Source organism: Sciurus carolinensis, chromosome 11, assembly GCF_902686445.1.
Source record: "Sciurus carolinensis chromosome 11, mSciCar1.2, whole genome shotgun sequence".
Taxonomy (NCBI): Eukaryota; Metazoa; Chordata; class Mammalia; order Rodentia; family Sciuridae; genus Sciurus; species Sciurus carolinensis.
This window is the reverse complement of record NC_062223.1, coordinates 117,250,581-117,270,912: the sequence shown is the minus strand read 5'-3', so window position 1 is coordinate 117,270,912 and position 20,332 is coordinate 117,250,581. Positions and strand designations below refer to the sequence as shown.

General features: G+C 50.5%; 1 protein-coding gene across 3 annotated transcripts in view; it reads left to right on the top strand.

The window, feature by feature from the left end:
* Positions 1-10,743: 10,743 nt before the first annotated feature.
* The window catches only part of Fxyd6 (FXYD domain containing ion transport regulator 6), a 29,632-nt gene continuing 20,043 nt past the window's right edge, over positions 10,744-20,332 (top strand). The window contains exon 1 of one of the 3 annotated variants that reach the window (XM_047519348.1): positions 10,744-10,947. The gene's annotated coding sequence lies outside the window, so the exon portion shown is untranslated. Of the gene's footprint in view, positions 10,948-11,170; positions 11,343-20,332 lie in introns of those variants that run through there. The other 2 variants (XM_047519346.1, XM_047519347.1) reach the window with 2 other exon arrangements.

Sequence of the window (20,332 nt, the reverse complement as noted above, 5' to 3'; positions counted from 1 at the left end):
CGGATGACATCTGAGTGTCAGAGCCCTGGCCTGGAGGACGAGTTTGTTTGAATGCACTTTTGTGGGCAAGGCTTGGGGATATGTGACTTGCAGGTGGAGATTTGCATCTGAGCATCCTTGTGGCGGGAAGCCTCACTTGAGCTTGTCCTCTGGGGACACTCCTAAGTCTAGGATAGGTACTCTGGGGTACTTAGCAAATGCTAAATGATGATAATAATGACGGTAGCTCCGTCTCCAGTCAGCTGAGCCCCCGCTTCCTTACCAGTCCCCAGGTAGAGCAGCCCAGGCGTACTCTTTTATCACAGACAGAAATCTAATCGGAGAGTGCAAAAAGCAGGAAGTTCACATTAGAAGAGCAAGAAAAATGGCCTATTCAGAGCAGAAAAATATGCAACTCCTCCTTAAACAGATTGCCTGAACAAAGGAAAACATTTCTTCCCACCCTTGGCTAATGGCTCTGGGTGTGTGGAGACAGAGAGGGCAGGAAGGTACTGGGACCTCACCCAGGGCAGGGCTGGGAATGGTTGTTGGTGGGGGAGGGTGGCCCTATGTTACAGGACCATGTGTGTAGGACCCCTGTGGAGCAGGATCTCCTCATGGGAAGGAGGGGCCAGGAGTACAAAATGCCTGAAAGTCATGAACCAACGTCACATCTTCCCTAAAGGAGACCCCGAGCAGATACCTGCTTTGCACCCAGATTCTAGTCCTGGTTCTGCCTTTACCAGCTGAGGACTTTGGGTAAGATACATCTACTCTCTCAGGTTCTGTCTCCTTGTCTCTGAAGTGGGGATAGCGCTAGAATCCACGTCAGGGCTGTTGAACAGAAATGAGGTGACAAACATCGACTAATTAGAGTCATGCCAGGGACAGGATAAATGCTCAAAGCTGGCTGCCGGGTTTGCATTACTTCCCCTGAGCCTCTCCCCACCAGAGAATTACCTTCAGTTCTGCCGTTCCACTCTAAAGGGGCTGCTCAGGGTCCCCTGCACATGGGGATGGGGGCAATGGCTCACTCTTTCCTCCTGGATTCCTCAGTTTCCAGGCAACTTGTGAAGATCTGAAGCAGGGAGAACTTTCCCCTGACACCACAGTGTCCGCCATCTTGCATCTCTGCATCCACTGCAAATTATGTCATCATGGTCAGGTTGGAGTTCACCATAAAGAGAGTCACAGGTTAAATGGCGATAAGAGACACCCATCCTGCCAAGTTCTTGGGAGAGGTAATGTAAAAGGCATGCTCAGTTCATGCCTGGCATATAGTGGTGTTGGTGAAAGATAAAATTCTACCTTGGGGTTGGTCAGGGGCTTTAGTTAGTATAGGAAAGTTAAGAAATGCATATCAATGGAGCGCCTAGCATTGCCGGGCATCGCAGCAGCTATTTTATACACGTGATATCATTCAACCTTCACAACAGGCCTAGGGAATAAGTAACACCTATCATTAATACTATCATAACGAATGAGGAAACTGATGCTCAGAGAAGTTGAGGAACTCGTTCAAGGCCAAATGTAATTAACAAATTCCAATTAATGATTATATATGCTCATTCTACTAGCCTTCTATTGCCTTCCTAAAGAGCCTTGTTCTTTACATAGAAACTGCACATAGTATTATTGATCTCTCTATTGAGCAAGGAAATATATTTACCACCCTGGCTCATCTGGCCCATTCTGACCCCAGGGAGTCCTTCCCACTACCTGACCTTGACCTCGACCTCTCCTAATATAGGCAAAATCCCTTCTCCCTGCAAAGGGCAGCTGGGAACATTCACACAGCATGCTCCATGTCAGTGGTCCTTAGGAGAATAGGACACTAAAAATAAACTCAGTTTGGTGGTCCCACAGTGAAGGGGAGTTGGGCTTTGAGGGGAGAAAGAGAGAGAGAGAGTGGAACCCCCAGTTTAGGAGCTCTGGAAACCCCCAGTTTAGGAGCCTTGGGCCTGCTGATTGTGCTCCGGGGCTGGTCCTCTTCCCAGGCCCTGGCAGGATTCCTATCAGCACAGTGGGCCAGGGTGGGGGCGGGGAAGTCTGTTGTGTCCCTCTCTCTTGGCAGCAGCCAGTCCTTGCTACCCGCTGCTGGAAGTGGAGGAACCAGATAAGACAAAGGGCCCAGATGGAAGCATGCAAAGCCCCATTCCTTTCCGACAGAACCTTCTGAACCTGCCAATTAATTTGCCTGTACCTCCCACATATCTCCTACCTCCAGGCCTCAGCTTGCTCAGCCCACACCCCAAACCCTCATCCTCCTCCTTCAAAGGTCAACTCCTCCAGGAAGGTGTCCTGATTAGTCATTCAATACCTGATTAGCATCCTTCTTTTACCCTGGATGCTCTGGGTAGGTTCGCCTTAATTGGGACATTTATACTCAGCACTCTTAAGTTCAAAGCTTAGTTAGCATTTTCAAATATTCTTCCTGCATTTAGGAAAGTGTGTGTTAGGACACAGAAATCTAAAAAAATGGTTGGTGGGAAGAACTGAACCAGTACTCAGGGGATCTCATTCTGGTCCCCACTCAGCCACTAACAAGCTGTATGACTATGAGAAAGTCACTTGTCCTCTCTGGGCCTTGGACTCCCAAAGTGTAAAATGTTTTCTAATGTCTTATCCAACTCACACATTCCTTGGCTCTATTTCCTTTAATTTTCCTCCTCATGTCTGGTTAAGGGCTCCATACACGGAAATTTCTTGTGCCTGTGCCTTTTAAGACTACCTTTGTGAAGCTGTTTGATTTCTTACCACATGTGCCCCTGGCCCAGGCTGCTGCAGCTCAGACTTACCATGTGGTCCAAGACTCCAGACCCACCGGAAGCAGCCTGTGGGAGAAGTCAGTGGGAGCCTCGACCCTGGTCTCATCCCCAGAGAATCCAATTTTCCCCATTTCAGTCATCTGCTGCTGCAGAACAAAATGTTTTACTCTTGAAACAATAGTCATTTTATTTGTTCCTGATTTGTGGATTAGGAATTTGGGCAAGGCCCTGCTGAATTGTTCCAGGTCCAGGTCATTCAGGGGGTTGTCTTGGACTGGAAGCCAGGATGGGGTGGGAACACCCTACTTGACTTCAGGTCTCTCCAGCAGGCTAATCTGACCTGGCTTCCTACCAGGCAGTTGACTTCTAAGAGGCAGCCTTTCCAACATGGAAGGCAGAAATCGCAGATTTTTTAAGGTGCTATGATAGTTCTACCTCTTTTCATTGCTCAAAATAAGTCACAGAGCCAGCAGAGAAGGGAGAGGACCGGCCCCATCTTTCAAGAGGGAGGAGTGACAGAGTCTTGCTGAGGATGAGCAGGAGGGATGGGGTCATTGCTGAGGTCAGTTTTGGGGCACCTAATTGACCAGTTTTTAAAACACACTCCAGATGAGCTGGATGTGCTCAAGGTCTGTGAGCCACGTTTCAGGGTACCTGCTTCCCATCTCTCCCCTTCTTCCTGCCAAATAAGGTGCGGCGTCTGACTGCCTCCCAGGGTGGATGGAGGGCTAATGGTCGACGTATCATCTCATTTCTCTCTGTCAATATCATTCCTATCTTTGTATTCAGCAAGGAATCATTATGCACCAATGATACTGGCAAAGGGGCCGGCTTCCGGTGCTCAAGTTGCGCTTCCGGTGCTCAAGTTGCGCTTCCGGTGCTCAAGTTGCTCTCCATCTAAGAGCAAACAACTGTCGAGTCTGCAGGTGGAGTCATTGCATCCTTTCCTGATTCTGAGTTAGAAATTCCAAGCTAAACTTAGGAAGATAACTGTGGATTCTCTCTTTAACAATGTGCTGGGAAGGTGAGGGCTCTAAGGGTTGTATTTAATAGAATGAAGGGCCAGAAAGGTCAGTGTTTGAAACCCATCGCCTCCTATCAACCCTATCTAAGATCCTCACAAGGTTGGAAAAATGAAAATTGATAATGCTGTAAATGGTGAACATGGAAACATGCCTTTGGACCGAGAAGCAATGATCTCAACAGCATCGTCAAAGACATAACTGAATTCTAGGTGGGCTAGGAGGGTGGAGGTGTCAATGGCCCCAGAGTCCGTTATAAACAGACAAGAGAAGCAATGCCTGTATTGTCAAAGGCTTGCTGACCTGCCCAGTGACCTTCTTGGATGTGCAATGTCATCTGAGGTGAGCCCCTTTCCCAAGACAGGCCAGGCACAGCCCCAGCTTGAGATCTCTGGCCACTGGTGTACTTTCCCGGGGGAAAATGCAGGTTTGTTGACAGCACTGAGATCGCCCTATAGGGAAGGTCCTCTCTGCCTTCCAAGTAGTTAGTCTGCGGGCTCCATGCGACTGTTTAACCATCTACTGGGTTCAAATAACATTTATTGTTTTCCTAAATTGCAGCTCAGGCTTTGGGGTGAGGGTGGAAGTGGGAGATAGAAAATAGAATGGGTGAATTCAAATCAGTCTTCTCTGCCCAAGACACATGACTGGGCCGGTGGGTTATTGCTGGGTTGCAAAGCTGTTGTACAGGCTGAATGGGGGTGCCTGCTGGGTCCCTACAATTCCTCCTGGCTCAGGCACTCAGCTATGCCTCTGTTCTGAGCCTGCATCCAGTGGGTTGGAAGAAGGTATACAATGCTAAACAGGTGCCTCTCCCCATGATCGCTGGCTGCAGACATTCAGGGAAGGGGGGTGGAATCCAGGCACCTGCGTTTGCTAACAGGCTGTCAGTTTCTCTGTGCCTGGGAAAGCAAAAACAAGAAGTATTCTGGTCTTGTCAAGGGAGCCATTATGTCATGAATTTCCAACGTCATTATCTCCAAAGGGCAACATTGCTCTGAGTTTCTCCCGTTTGCATTCAACAGGAAAAGACAAATGGGTGCAGATTTGCAAATTAGAAAGGCTTCGGGGAGGAGTGTTCATGCGCTCTGGTTTGAATAACCAGTTGCTCTGAAAGATGCATGTTCATAATTAAAGATCGGCACCTCGAGGTGACATTTCACACTTACAAGACAAGTTTAAGTTAATCAGGCAGCAGTTGGTTTTCCAGACCAGTGGGATTGGGCGGGTTTTGCACTTACAAACAGATCACATCCAGTCTTTGATAAGTCTTAAATAATGCTGTTCTCCTACATGTTTTTGTTTTCCCTTGGGAATGGTGAGGTTTCAAGACTCCTCCCACTCTGACTGCTTTGCCTTTCTCCCCTTCCCCAAAATCAATTCCCTGATAGAAAGGTAGCCAAAGAAAGGGACCATGCAGGACCCACTCTACGAAGGGAAATGCTGGTGTTGGTTATGTTCCTGATGTGCAGTTATATGTTAGGCAGGTGGGACTTTAAGTGACAAGGAGGGGTCTGCTGGGCGAACAACTGGTGCTGAATTTCTGAAGTGGAGTGAAAGGCAGTCCCCTCCAGCGGCTCCACTCCACTTGCATCAGTAAGGACCAAGTTGGTGGCATGGGGCAGAAAACCAGCCACAGTAGCTTTAGAAAAACGTAGTTGAGTTCCCTCACACCACAAGACTGGGGTGAAGCCATTCGTGTGTCCCTGGTGGCTCTTTCCTGATTCTTGCCCTGCCGACCCTACCCAGTGACATCTTTTCTTCATGTTTACAAAATGACTGCACAACCTCCAGGTGTGTTTCTGACATAAAACAAGAAGCATTGTTAGGTAGGAGTTCAGGACCCCATGATGGGCAGGCACACGAAGGCAGGGTACAAGAAAAATGCCACTAGAGGATAAGCCAGGGAGATGAATCACCACGTCCTTGTTGATGATAGGTCCCATTACCATGGCAACTCCCGCCACTGAGGACAGTCGCCCATGATAACTACACAGGTTAGGTATTCTAAAATAATCAATGGTGGTAAAGTGGACAGTATCTAATTAGGTTTTCTAAAGTGACCAATGGGGTAGAATTGGACACTATTCTAATCAGGTATCACAAGTAACCAAGGAAAGCAAATGGGGTAAGGTCTTCAATTCCATCCATACAGGGAAGAGAAGGCTTCACAATTCAGCATATAAGATGCTAATTTCTAGACAGGGGGCCTTAAGCCTCTCTCTTGCTTGACCCCCTCCATTCTACCTTACAGAGCACCACTTCCACTTTCACCTCCAACAAATCCGTACTTTGCCTGTTATTTCTGTATGTCTTGTTCAATTTTTTGTTGGTGACACCAGGGACTTGGACTCCAACTGTACACCCTAAACATAACAGGAGGAAGGGGAGGAAGGGAGGAGACAGAACAAAGGCACACACACCACCTTTTTTTTTTTTTTTTTTTTGAATTCTTACCCAGTGTGATTCAGTTCCCATCTCCTTGGTTAGAACCAAGTCATTTGGACACTAGTAGTTGCAAAGGAGTCTGGGAAAGTGGGTAATTTAAACTGACCACATTGCTGCTGAGTTAGAAAAAGTTCCGATAGAAGGGGAAAAGAAGAGCAAGTGCTTGTCTTCGGCCTCTGCAGCTCTGCTCACAGAGAGGTCCTGCTTTCATGCCCCAGTGTCAATGTCAGGGTTGCCTTTTCTTGCTCTGCAGGCTTCTGGCCTGGGAGCCCTCCAGGACTCACCACCCAGGAGAAGGCCTTCATTTGAGAATGATCAAAGCTCTATGAGGCTCACTACCCATCTTTCCTCTGCCTGTGGCCTCAGCAGCACCCACCACCACATCCCTTCATCTTGGGAAGAGAACACAAAGCTAGCAAGTGTCACAGGCATGGCCTAAGCCCATGGTACTAGTGCTCAGGGGACCCAAGCTGATGGTCTTTGGTTAAGATTAATGGTTAAGCTGGGAGGTTGCCAGCTAGAGACAGAACCAGGAAGGAGGTGTCTAAAATGATTGTGGAGAGGTCGGCTGAATTCAACAAGTCATGCAGGGGTCACCCTGTGAGACACTGGTCCTATAAATGGAGTAAGATGCTGGGTCTGATCAAGGAGTTCAGTTCTGTTAGGGCAGCAGACAAACACCATCCAGCATGGGAAAGTTCAGATCATGGTATGTGTCTCTTTAGTTACAGAAATGCAGTGCTGTTAATGACAGCAGGAACAAGGTAGCTTTAATTTCAATAGGGCAAAATCTGGATTTAACTTTGTAGGTTAGGTAGCATTCTTCAAGCAGAGAAGAAGGAAGAGGATGTTTCAAGCAGGGAAAATGATCTGAGCAAAGGTTTGAGGCAGGCAGGCAAGTGGCGCATTTGGATAATGATGCGTGGTCCTCTTGGGCAGGGCACAGCATTTACAAGGACTGAGGTCAGAGGGTGATGGAGGGGGATGTAGGACATAGGTAGGGCTGGGAAATGAAGCAGGAAAGGCAGGTGGATGTTGGGTTTTAAAGACTGAATGTCATGTTCAGAATTTGGACTTTAAACTTGCAAGAAATAGGAACTGTGAGGGTTTGAATCATATTTGTGCTGTGCAAAATAGCTTTACCAAACAAGAGTTGAGAGAGGCGGAGGCGGGAGCTCGAAGCAGGGCCATAGGTGGGAAGTTGGCCTGCAAGAGGAACAGTGGAGAAAGAAAGAGCAATCGGCCAGGAGAGAGCGTGGGGCAGTGGCACGGGGATGGCATGCATTTTTTGGAGGAGGAAAGGGATTGGGGGCCAAGCTATTTATGAAGTCAAGGAAGACATGGGAGGAGAGCACCCAGAGGCGTGGTGCTGTAGTTTCAATCTGGTATGTCTCTCAAAGGCCCAGGTGACCCCAGCCCAGCCCAGGCACTGCTGGAAGCTGGTGGAGGCTTTGAGAGGTCCTTGTGGGAAGCACTTAGGCCACTGGGGACGCCTTCAAAGGGAACAGTGGGAACCCGGACCTTCCCTTTACTCTCTTTTGCTTCTTGGTTGCCACAAGGCAGGCAGCTTTCCTTGACCTCATTCTCCTTAGTATGTGCTGCAAGCCCCAAAACAATGGACCTCAGACCATGGACTGAAACCTCCAAAACCTTGAGCCCAAATAATCTTTTTCTGTTTATAAGCTATGTGTCTCAAGGTATGTGTTCCAGTGATGGAAAGCTGCCTGACACACACAGGACTGTAGAGTCTGCATGGGCAGTGCCGAGTCCTGGGATGAAAGAACCAGGATGGACGCTGGGAGATCAAGCCTATGGATTAGATTGCCCAGGAACTACATAAAGGGACAAAGGGTCCAACATAGCTGCTTGAGGGAGAAGCTGGAGGTAAATAAATAAAGAAAGGCCAGGAGGGAGGGAGAGCTCTGGGATTAAGGAGTGGTGTGGAGTGAGCAGGACTCTTCCAGTCGAGGAATAGGAAACTGCTCTGCCTCAGCACGGGGCTCAGGGGGTGCTGCCTCAGCACTGGGCTGCAGTTCAGGTGGGTGTGGGAGGGAGACACTACGCATTCCAGCCTGAGCAACCACAGCGCAGCAGTTAGTGGACAGAATCCACTTCCATGCTGTGTCTTTCACCCCAGGATGAAACTGTACCCCAACAGCTTCCTGTGTCTACCTTGGAGAGCTACCTGTTGGCAAGGGTGAGACTCCTGGCTGCCCCCCTTTAGTGTTCCCTGCGGGCCCTCCGCTCCCTGTCCGATGCTACATGACCAGGGCACTGACTGTGGAAGGGTTATTTCTGCCGCAGCACAGGAACCCAGGCAAGTGCTCTCCAGATGGGACTTTAGTGCTGGACACTAAGTCATGGAGCTCAGCACAAGCTTTCAGGCATGGAGCAGCCCCTCACACACGCAAGGGCTGTGCTGTTCTCCCAGCCCATCCAGTCCTTCCTGTGGCTCCAGTTCTGCAGTTGGGACGGTGCAGAGTGTTCAGGAATGTGTCTGTCCCTTCTTACCCAACTTCCATCCTGGCTGCGCTGCCTGGCTGCAGCTCTCCCGCTGCTCCCTGCGCGTCTAGAGAAGCAGCGTTCTTCAGTTAGGCTCCAAGGCCACTTCTCAGGTTCATGTTAGCAGCATTCTTACTGTAGCCTCCTGAACCGTGACTGCAGGGACTTCTAGGAGCATCTTGAGACAGTCTCTCCCCAATTCTTTCCCCCAGTAACTTTCTTGATGCTCTCAGTGGCTTCTAACTGCCCCAAGGATAAAACTGGCACCACCAGGAACTGTTCACCTTGACATCTGCTTCCTACCCCAACTTATTTCCTTTGCTCAAGGACTACTCCAAAGAGTCTGTTCATAGTATATTCTTCCTGCCTCAGGCCTTTGCATATGTTGCTTTATTCTAGTATGGAAATCATTTCCCAACCCTGCCTGGTACTCTAATTTCTGATTCTTTCACCTCATCTTCTTCAATGCCTCCTGATCCTTCAGCCTGCTTCTCAAAAGCTCCAAATCTCAAGGCCCAAACCATGTATGAATTGCCACTTATTCATGGAACCATTTGGCAAACATCTATCTTGCCCTTAAACTGTAAGGGACCATGACTTTCTTTTCCTTTCCTTAGATTGACCCAGCACTCAGCATAGAGTGCTCCTCCCATTCATAAATGTGTTGAAAGAACAGAGCAGCTGGTGACCTCTCAGCCCACGCCCATGTCCTTCACAGGGGGTAGATATGTTTCTTCTCCCTAGAAGAAGACATGACTCCCTCTCACCCCCTGACAAGGATAACCTGTGTGTTGTTTCCAACTGTAATACCCCATGTTCTTCCAGCAGTGCACCTGACTGGAACACCTGGAAGCCCTCGAGAGTCAAGCCATATCCATTCCTCATGAAGATTTTACTCTTGCTCTCCCTCTGTAGTCCCGGCTGCCAGCAGGGTCAGGCAGGGGAACTGGGAAGGAACTTGGCTGAACACTTTGGAATTCTCTGGTAGGAAAAGTGCTGAACCAACAGGTGGCTCAGCTCTGGAGCTCTCACCCATTGGCATTTCCTCCCCAATAAGCCCAATAAGGTGGGCTTGATGTGGCCTTGCCAATAGCTGATCCAAAAAAAAAAAAACAAAAAAACAAAACAAAACAATAGAGAGGTGGCAAAAGGCAGAATTCAGGGGCATGTGAAGGGACGGATCTCCTGGTCATGCATGGTCGTGGGTCAAGGAAGTGATGGCGGTTGCATCTTTCCCGCCTTAGAGAAGGGAAAAAAGGACTTCAAAGGACTTTGAACAAAGTCCTCAATGTATAGAAGAAAAGGTAGGAACAGCAGGGTCATTGGGAGTGTGAGTTATGTGTCCCGAGGGGTCAGTATTCTTACCGCTGTTTTCCCAGGTGAGGAAACTGAGACTCTAGAGGTCAGTATGGAGCATGTTCAAGGTCATGTTCCAGGCAGGGCCCCAGAGCTAGGATGTAAATCTTCATATTCAAAGATGGTCATCATGAATTTTAACTCTTGGGAATTGGGTTGGAGGGGTGCTTTGTATCACCTCCTGGTAGGGCCAGAGTTGGGGGAACTTGAAAAGGGGGTTCTGGGAAGCAAATCTCTGGATCAGGTGAGGCTGCTGCCCCCAGGGCCCCTACCTGAAAATGACAGCTGCAAGCCAAGTCGGCTCTGGGCCTACGTGGCAGTCATTCATGCCATTGGCGCACGTTCCCCTTAACTGCCAAAGCACCCAATTAACGTGGGTTGCTGTGTCTGATGCTGGGGTATTTTCTCTTATTTCTCTGTCCCCGGAGTTTACTATTTCAGAGACACACCAACTCTGTCTTTGTGCTTGTCTGGCTCCCTTCCCACATTCACCAGAGGAAAACCGAAATGCAACAGCTGATGGCAAATCCGCCCTGGAGCTGGCGCGCCTCCTCGGCGGCGGCTCCTGTTGCTTCTCCGAGCTTGGCTGCCCTCGGGAAAAAATCTCTTCCCGGCCGTGAGGAGAAGGGGTCGGCGCGTGCACGCTACCCAGAAGCCACCGGACGGCGGCCACCGAGGCGCCCGGCCGAGCGAACCCCCGCCCATCACATCCGCGCCCGCCGCGCCCCGCCGCCCGCCCCAACTCTCCGGAGCCGGGAGGCGGGAAAGCAGCGCAGGCCGCGCCCACCGCCCTGCCCCCCGCCCGCCACTCCCAGCTCCTCGGGACTCCGCACGTCCTCCTGGGATCTGCGCGGAGGGAACCGGCTGTGCAGGTGAGCAGCTGGGGAGGTGGGCGAAGTTGGCTCCTGCTTTCCAGGGGGAAGAGGCGCGGGTGGGGACCGAGCCCCCAGCCCCGAGCGCCGCGAGCGCGGGTCTCGTTTGTTTCAGTGGGCGTGCGCGGTCCTCCCGCCGTCCCCGCCTGGGCAGCGGAAAGGGCTTGGGGGATGTAAACAAGGAGGTGGGCGTCGAAAGACCGAGGGGCCCGAGGGGAGGCAGGCTGTGGCCGTGGGGTGATGCCGGAGGCTGCCCAGAACTTGGGGCCAGGGCTCCTAGGAGAAGGGAAAGAACTGCTCCCACCATCTGCCCGGGGGGACTTTTCCTTTGTTACTGGAAGCCCTGGACCCTTGCGTGGAGCCTGTGGATGTGAGGACGGGGAGTGCGGCAGGATGTGAGTGTGGACACCCAGTGCTACAAAATGGAACTTGCTGGTTTGGTGCCCAGGGGTGGGTTGGGAGCTGGGCGACTGCGGGTGGTAGAGAGGAAGGTGTTGGGGTTCCAGGGCGCGGGAATTCACGAAAATGTCTGCTTCAGTTTCTTTTCTTGTTCTTTTCTACCCAATTCTGTTTTCTTTCCCAGGGGGCCCAGATCCCCCAGCCCCACCTTTCCCCAGCAAGGCTGGCCCTGGCAGAGCCGCCCTCTTTGTGTCTCACTGGGCTTTCGTGTAGAGTTGGACTGGCAGCCTGGGTCTTCCTGCCTGCTCAGGCTCTTACAAGTGGCGGAGCAGCCTGACTGGAAAGGGGCCTGCCCAGGTGCCAACCAACCTTCAGACCTGGGGGATGTGGCTACTGGAGGCTGCTTTGCACCAGTGTGGCCTCTCTATCCACTTCCTTTGTTTCCTTGGCTTTGTGCCTTGGCTAGGCCAGGATATCCAGGTTTGCAGATGGATCAGTGGGCATCCCAGGCCCTCTATGAAAGGACCCCCTCTCGGGGGCCAGCTGCCCTCATATTATATGTGTGGATCTGTTTTGCAACTTGGCCTTTTGCACGTGACCTGCCTGGTAGTTGCCATGGAAACTCCAATTCTCAGCCTTCCTCCTTTTCCTGCCCATTCCTCACCTCCATATTGCCTCCCCTCCCCCCCATCACGGTTGCCTAGATACTGGTTATCCTTAGCTTCTATAGAGGGTCTCCTGGTTATATGGCTCCCACTCCAAACTGTCATGGCTCCTTACCCCCCTCCACGACCCATCACAAGCATCATTACACATGTACATACACACCACACACATAATATCACCACCTCACACACACCACACACGCTCCATTCACATTCTCATACTCACATTCTCATACTCACACCACACATACACTTGAATCATACTACATGTGCACCACATACACACCAAACATGCTACATGCACACCACTTACTCTTTACCTTCACACTTGTGTTCACACAACATCTCAACAGGAACACATACCATTGCTTCCCCAACACACACACACACACACACACACACAATCATTCTTTAAAATAGGTCTCAGGCGGACCTGATGTAAGGAAGAGGACAGGGTGGTTTTCGGGGAAAGATGTGGCACCCCAGAAGAGAAACCCTAACATCTCCCTGGGACCCTGCAGAAGAGGTGGAGGAAAGGCACTTTCAGGTTCCTTCAGCAGAGGGGCCCTCTCCTGGGTGCCAGACTCCAGAGACTGAGCACAGACCAGAATTTAAATCACTCCATGTTGTGTTTTCCCTTCACTGGTCCTGAGAAAGCTGAGGCTCAGGCGTCTTCCTGGCTGGAGGAGGCTCTGTGAGGGAGGGGAAGGCTTTGTGATGCTGGAGGGCAGGGGGGGAACAGAAGGAACTGGAGGCAGGGAGGAGAGGGAGTCACTGACAGGAGGAGGGAGGGGAGCGTGGGGAGTGGAAGCGAGGGTCGCTGGCTCCTGCTGGCGGTCAGGCCACTCCCTGCTCCCTCCCCAGGAACATTTTCCTGCTTCCTGCTTGGCTCCTCCAGGCCCATCTGTGCATCTCGGAGAGGAAGTGGGTTTGCAAGGGCTCCTAGATGGCCAGGCAGGGCTCTCCAAGACTTTCGCTTCTATGGTCTTCAGATGGTTGGTGCCTGAGGGAAGGGTTTCCTTCCTAGACGGATGGGGAACCCATTTCATTCAGTCATTTAATGGATTATTTTAAGTGTGTACTATGTGTTCATTGCTAGGGACGTGGCAGCAAGGAGGGAGACACAGTTTATGGCCTCAGAATCTGATTTCTCAGAGCCAGAAGGAGTCTTGAGGGAGCATCCACTCAGGACATAGTTCGGGAAACTGAGGCTGAGTTGACACGGCCACTAGTACCTAAGGCCTTCTGACTTCTCAGCCAGGATTTTGGATCCCACACCGCCTGACCCGAATCTCTTGCCTTCTTTTCTCTGCTACCCTCAATCTTTTGGAGATTGGAATGATCCTTCATTGAGGGTCCTCTAGTAGGCAGGGGACAATAGGGAAGTCCCCTCTAGTGTGTTTTCTTGGAAGGTGAAGCTGTTGGGTATGGCAAAGACAGGGGTGTGTGGGGGGGGGTGGAGCTGTTTGTTAGTCCCCAGGATTTCTCCACGGCTATAGGGGAGTCAGCCCACCTAGATCCCCATGACAGTTCCATTGGATTTAGTGGCTGCCATCTGAATGGCATGCAGTGTGGGGTAGCCCCTAGGGCAGGCCCTAGGACCATCTAAGGAATCACCCATGGGACTTCTGCAGGAGTGCCCTGGAGGAAGCGGACCGGAAAGCACAGCGCCCTGCAGGTAGAGAGCTTCCCACAGGAAGGCCTGGTTCCAGCCCTGCTCCAAGTTGCTGGGCTTCCCAGGGGCCAATGCATTCATCCCCCAAATGTCCTCACATGCAAACTGGGCTTCTGGTGAAATCTAAAGACTGGTTTAGACTGCTGTCAAGCTACTGAATGCCTCCAAGATTTTAGACCTCTGTTTCCACATCTGTCAATAGGGGGTTTAGAGTCATGATTTCCAAGCCACCCTTTCTGTAAATTTGAGTGGATTATATGATCTTGAAAGAGATCCGTTTTCCCACCGATCCATTTTCCCACCAGGTACTAACTAAATTGTACTCATTATTTTGCAGTACAAGGTTGCAGCTGCAAAGGGGCTGGGCTCTGGCCACTCTGGAGGAAGATCCTCTTTCATCCAGTGGGGCACACAGTCCGGGAGCGCAGGTTTTCTTCTCTTGGCTGTGGGAGCTGGCCCCTCCTGGGCACAAGTCTTCCTGGTCTGTGGAGTCTTTAGAGGGTGTCCTCTGGACAGGACCAGACCCAGGGCCATCACTTGGTAGACCTGCAAAGTCCTCTGGAGGGAGGAGACTGGTGGGCTGGAGAGTTTGTGACAGGAGATCCTGGTCAGGGACACAGTGCTGTCTCTCTGTCCCTGATGAGAAGCAGGACGTCTTGGGCCCAGACACAAGCTTGGAACTCATTTGGCAGCATCTGCTGTGCTCTGAAATGCAGGTGGGGGAGTCTCTGACCTGGGAAATATGCAGCCTGCTTGGAGGCCACACAGAAACACTTTTGTTACAACAATGTGTGGGGCAGGAGGAGGCCCTGGAATGGGGCCAGGGCCCCCAGGGATTGGGCTGGGGCTGTAGGAATGCTGCTGCCCAGATGGAGAATACCTACTGGCTGGATAAGATGATGGGGGGCTAGTTGGAAAGACAGTGACCCCCGCACTGCCAGGCCTGGGTTGGGAGACCAGAGCCAAGGTCTCCAATTTACTCATTCAACAAATGTCCCTTGATTTCATTGAGGTGCTGGCCCCTGGGCATCTCAGGACCCAGTGAAGATGTGGAATGATGGCTTCTCATTCCCCAGAGTCCTGCTCAGGTCTGATCCATTGATTTCAGCCCCACCAGCCACCCTTACCTCCACCTCCCGCCTGTCCTGGAAGGCCAGCAGCCTTCTTCCTCCCCAGAAGGGGCGCTCACGCTCACTCACCTGCACTCACACTTGCACGCCCACTGCCTTCCTCACACATACCTCATCTTCCACACCTGATAGCGCAGTAGGCAGGTCACGCACCTTCTCAGCTCCACAGCTGCAGTCTCTCACCTGGCTCTGGAGATGGCCTCTTTTACACTCTCAGCCCGAGCCAATCCATTCTACCCGCCAATCCTGCAGTGCAGGTCCAGTTATGTCCTACCTCCCGGGGGCGCTCCACTGCAGGTAATAAGGACATGGGCCTGGCCCTGCACTCAGGCGTCTATAACCTGGCCACAGCCACCTCTGCAGGCGCCTTTTCCGAAGCCCTGCTGGAACGTGCCCTCCCTCCTGCTGTGGAGCTGGGGTGGCAGCCTTGGTAGATGCACAAGCTTGGGTTCTGATCCAACGCTGCTGCTGTTTAGTTTTCTTAACTTTCTAAGTCCCATTTCCATACCTGTCAAATGAGTGTGAGGATTGAGTGGGGTGAACTCTGTAAAGTGTTAGCACATAGTAAACATGCAGTAAATATTACTTAAAACAAAAACAGGAATGATAACGACTCCATCTTCTTATAATTAGAATGACATCTTCCTTTGAGGCTCCTTCCAAGTGCCTGTTTGGTCAAGTAGCTCTTTCTAATTCCCAGTAAGCACACATGCCACCCCCTCCTCCAGACTCTACTCCCTGTGGCCCATGGTGTCTGCTACTTACAGACACTTAAAGATGTACTTCTTGCTGGGTGTGATGGGACACCTGTAATCCCAGCTGCTCTGGAGGTTGAGGCAAGAGGATTCTGAGTTCAAAGCCAGCTTCAGAAACTTAGCGAAGTCCTAAAGCAACTCAGTGAGACCCTGTCTCTAAATAAAATATTCAAAAGGACTGGGGGTGTGGTTCAGTGGTTAAGCATCCCTGGGTTCAATCCCTGTATTCCCCCCCCCCCCAAAAAAAAAAAAAAAAGACACACCCTTCCCTACATTCCACTTGCCTCTTCAAAAGCAAGGTCTGTTTGTTCTCTCCCTGGTGGGCAAGTGGAGAAAACCCAGTGAGCCCGTGTAAATTGAGCATAAGTGGGAAGAGTCCTTGTCCCCTAGGTGTTGAGCCCACTTGCCCCTCTGGACTATCTCCCTTGCCTGTCTTTGATACCTTGAGTACAAAACCTATTCCTAACCCATTCATTTCTGTCATCCTAGTGATAGTCCCAGAACGCCTAGTTCCTGTAGTAGAGTCCCAAAACAAAGATTTGACCCCATTTAGGTTCTGAGAGATGCTTAAGAGCTGAAGTCAACAGAGGAAAACTGATTCCTCATTGAATTTTGGGATTTGACAGAGGCCCAGATGGCAGAAATGAAGAAATGAGTTTAGGGTTGGGATGTTGCTTAAATGCTCAAAATGCCATAAATGCATGAAAATGCTATAGATGGTCAGGTTGTTCTTTGGATTATGATAAAGAGATAATGATGTTGAAACATCCATGTATTCCTTCATTCATCAACATTTATTGAGCAGCCATTATGCTCAGTTGCTGGGTATCCAGAGATGCCCAGATTGTGTCTCTGGTCCCAAGGAGTTTACATTTTGATGAGGATACACACACACACACACACACACACACACACACAAGCAAAAGCAGTACCTGGAAGAGGTGTGGGACTTGGCTTTGTGGAAATCAGGGGAATGAGGGCCCCAGGTGGGAAGGGAAGGGACAATGTGTTTTTTGAAAGAGACAAACAGCCTCTTCCCCCACCCAGAGGTAAGGCAAATTTCCAGGTATCCCATGGGATCATTTTCCTGCTACTCGTGGAATGTATGCAGAGTGCTCAGTGGTTGAAAGGTGCAGAACAGAGCTGTGCTCCCAAATAGGTGGGCTGAGAGTGGAAGCGGCTGGCTGAGCCCGGTAGTGCTGAGGTCTAGCTGTGGGCAGGCAGCGTGGGCTTGGCCTCTAAGACCCTGACCTTGGCTGCTGCTCAGGATTTTTATTGCTGCTGCCAGGACTGCCCTTCTGGCCTCTCTTGAATGGGCCTTTGTCAGCAGGTGTGTGGGGGAGGTGATCCTATCCCTGACCTGCTGGATCACTCCTGTCCACCGGAGGAGCCCCAGCCTGCTGCTGTTCATTACCGCCTATAGTGGAGGCTCTCTGGGACTGGACTGACATACCCTTGGGATGGGTCCTTGACCTTGTGCCTGAGAGGAAAGCCTGTGCCCAGCTCCCTGGCTCACTCTGGGCCCCTGGTCCTTGGCTTGTGCCTGAGTTGGCAGCACAGTTCTGTTCCATGTGCAGCTTCCCAGGGCTGGTACGAGAAGTCCCCAGGTAAAGGGTGGGATGGCCCTGTGAAGACTGTCATAGTCCACAGTGACAACGAGGTGACAACAAGACACTATGCCCCTCCTGGTGGGCCAGCTCAGGGTCTTCCCAGGGTGACTTCTAGAAATCAGGTCTGGGTTTGGGGTTTGTGGATTTATTCCTTTTCTAAGAAAGAAGCCTTATTTCTCGTCAAGGTCAGCTTCCTTTTCACTCCCTTCTTCTGACCAAGTTTTCTTCCCAGGAAGAAACGCCATGTTAAAGATAAAGGTGGCTCTGGGTTAAAGTTAACAAGTCTTCAGTGACTAGCGAGGCTGAGACAGGAGGATGGCAAGTTTGAAGCCAGCCTGGGCAACTTAGTAAGACTCTGTCTCAAAATAAAAAGGGCTGGGGGTGTAGCTCAGTGGTAGAGTGCCCTGGGTTCAGTCCCCAGTACTGCAAAAACAAATAAATAAACCAGTCAACAAATCAAAAGCAGCCCAAGTCCCCTCTGCCCCTCGCCCTCCACTCTATGGCCCACTGGGCTTGGGTCTGGACTCAGGTGGGATTAGGTCTGGGCTTGAGAGCAACAGCTTGGGACCTTAGGGACTTGAGGGCACAGCCTCCCGTCCCCCACATTGTGGGCACCTCTCTTCCATGACTGAGGGAAGGTGGGGCAGAATCTCAGCCATGGGCTGTTCAGGGGGCCCTGCTGGACCTGAAGGCCCTATGACCAGATGCAAGGCCCCTAGGAGGTGCCAGCAGCAATACTCTGTGGTGGGGGTACCATGCCCTGTGCCCAGGCTGTCTAGCTGCCCTCTTGACAGCACAGAGAATTTGGGGCCAGTGTCTGCAGCCACTGAGAGTCCCAGGCCTATTGGAATATCACTGCCCCTTTCTGTCCCCTTCCCCTGCCCATACTTTGAGTTTTGACTCCTCATCAGCTTTTCTCTGGAACTTCGTGTGTGTGTGTGTATGTGTGTGTGTGTGTGTGTGTGTAAGGGTGGGGGCAAGATCATCACTTCAAGCTAAGCTATTAAATAGAATAATTGATGTTTAATTGTTTATTTGATGGGCATTTTAAATCAGGTTGAGGAAACAGGTTGCATTTTCCTCTGGAGACCACAGATCCATCAGTGGCCTCTGGTCTAAACCCAAAGCACTTGTTTTAAAAGGCAGCTTTAAAAGCCTTGGCTGGCTCTTGACTCTGTGGCTGTGAACTGGAGCCGCCCAGCCTATTATTATAGATGCACTGGACACCGTGCCAGGAAGAAGAGCTGGTGTGGGAATTATGCGATATGGATGCAGATCTGTTTTTGTTTTCCAACTGAATTTTTAAAAATTTTGTTGTTGTTCTATGAACAGACTTTATTTTTTTAGAACAGTTTCAGATTTACAGAAAACTTGGGCAGATGGTGCAGAGTTTGCTTTTCTCCTCCAGATAGTTTCTGCTGTTATTCAGAACTTACCTTACTGTTACTACAATTAATGAACCACTATGGATACACTGTTATTAAGTAAATTTCCTTAGTTTTTACCCTACTGTGCCCTTTCTGGTTTAGGATTCCACCCAGGACACCATGTTACATTTAGTCTTCGTGTCTTCTTCGACTCCTTTTGACTGTGATGGTTTCTTAAGACCTTCCTAGTTTTTGATGATTGTGACAATTCTTTTTTTTTTTTAAGGGAGGGATTTGGGGGTTGGTTCTGGGAATTGAACCTAGGGGTGCTCTACCACTGAGCTTTTTGATTTTTATGTTGAGACAGGATCTCACTAAGTTGCTAAGGCTGGCCTTGAATTTGCCATCCTGGTGCCTCAGCCTACCAAGTTGCTGGGATTCCAGGCATGTGCCATGCCCAGCTGAGTGACAGTTCTAAGGAGCACTGGTCAGGTGTATTGTAGGATGCCCCTCTATTAGGACTCATCTGATGTCTTCCTCATGATTAGACAGACAGATTATGGGTTTGGGAAAGGAAGGTCACAGAGGTAAAGAACCATTGTCATCACGTCACATCAAGCGTAAGTACTGTCAGTGCGATTTGTCGCTGTTGATATTGAGATCGGTCATGCGGTTTCCATCCTTCCATGGCTCTCAAGCAGCACAGTTCCTGCACCTGGTAATCAGAGCTGGGGTCTCTCTGTTCCTGGAGACAGTCACATCAACCTATCCTTCAGCTCTCTCTGGCTGTCCTCACCATCCCAGGTCTTGCAAGTCATGGAGTAGCACAGACTTTCCAGGTAGCACCTTGTTAAAGAGAACTTGAAACAGAATGTGCTGTGTGCCAGGTCAGCGTAACCAACAGGAGGCACGTTTTCTCTGCGTCTGCCGAAGAGTCTACAGGTCGGTCTCCGGGCTGTCATGGTGGTTGGAAAAGGGAGCCTTTCTCAGTCTTGGCTGCATGTCAGAATTAGTGGGGAGATTCTTAAAAATCATTAATGCCACAGGTCCCCTGAATTTAGAATTTATTGGAACTTAGTTGATTCCCAAGCATCTTTTTTTTTTTTTTCCCTTGAAACTCTCCGTGTGCTCCTAAGGTGTAGCTGGTGTCGAGAACTGAGCCGACAGGGAAGGGAAGGGCATTCTAAGTAGAGGAAACAAAATGTACAAAGGCACGAATATAGATGCACTCAGGTCAGAGAATGGGAAGTAGATGCCGTTAGCTGAAAGTAATTGGGAGAAATTACTGGAGGGGAGAGGGCTTTTTGCATGCCAATAAAGAAAGGTCTGAATTTTTAAAAAGTAAATAAAACACTGAAGGCACCACTGAGTGCTTTTGAGTTTGCAAGCGATTGGAACACACTTTGGGAAGATTGGTCACGCAGTAATCAGTGTCCAGGATGTCCAGGACAGAGTGGAGGGAGGAGGTTAAAGATGCGCACAGCTCTTACAGTGTGAGGCAAGCTGCTACACCAGCAGAGGGCAGCAAAGGAAGACAAGGGCCAGGCTGGAGAGATGTTGTGGGAAGAAGTGGGGTTCAGGCTTTGCCGTAGGAACAGCATGGAGCCCAGAGGGAGAGGCAGGCCCTGGAACCCTGGTCAGACTGGAAGCGCCATCCGGTGGGGACTGTGCCTGTCATGCTGGTTGTGTAGTAGCCTCAGTGAAGAGCAAAGTGCCTGGAAAACAGCAGGCCATCAAGGAAGGATAAGGGTTCCATTTTTCCCAAATCACACCTTGTTTCAAAA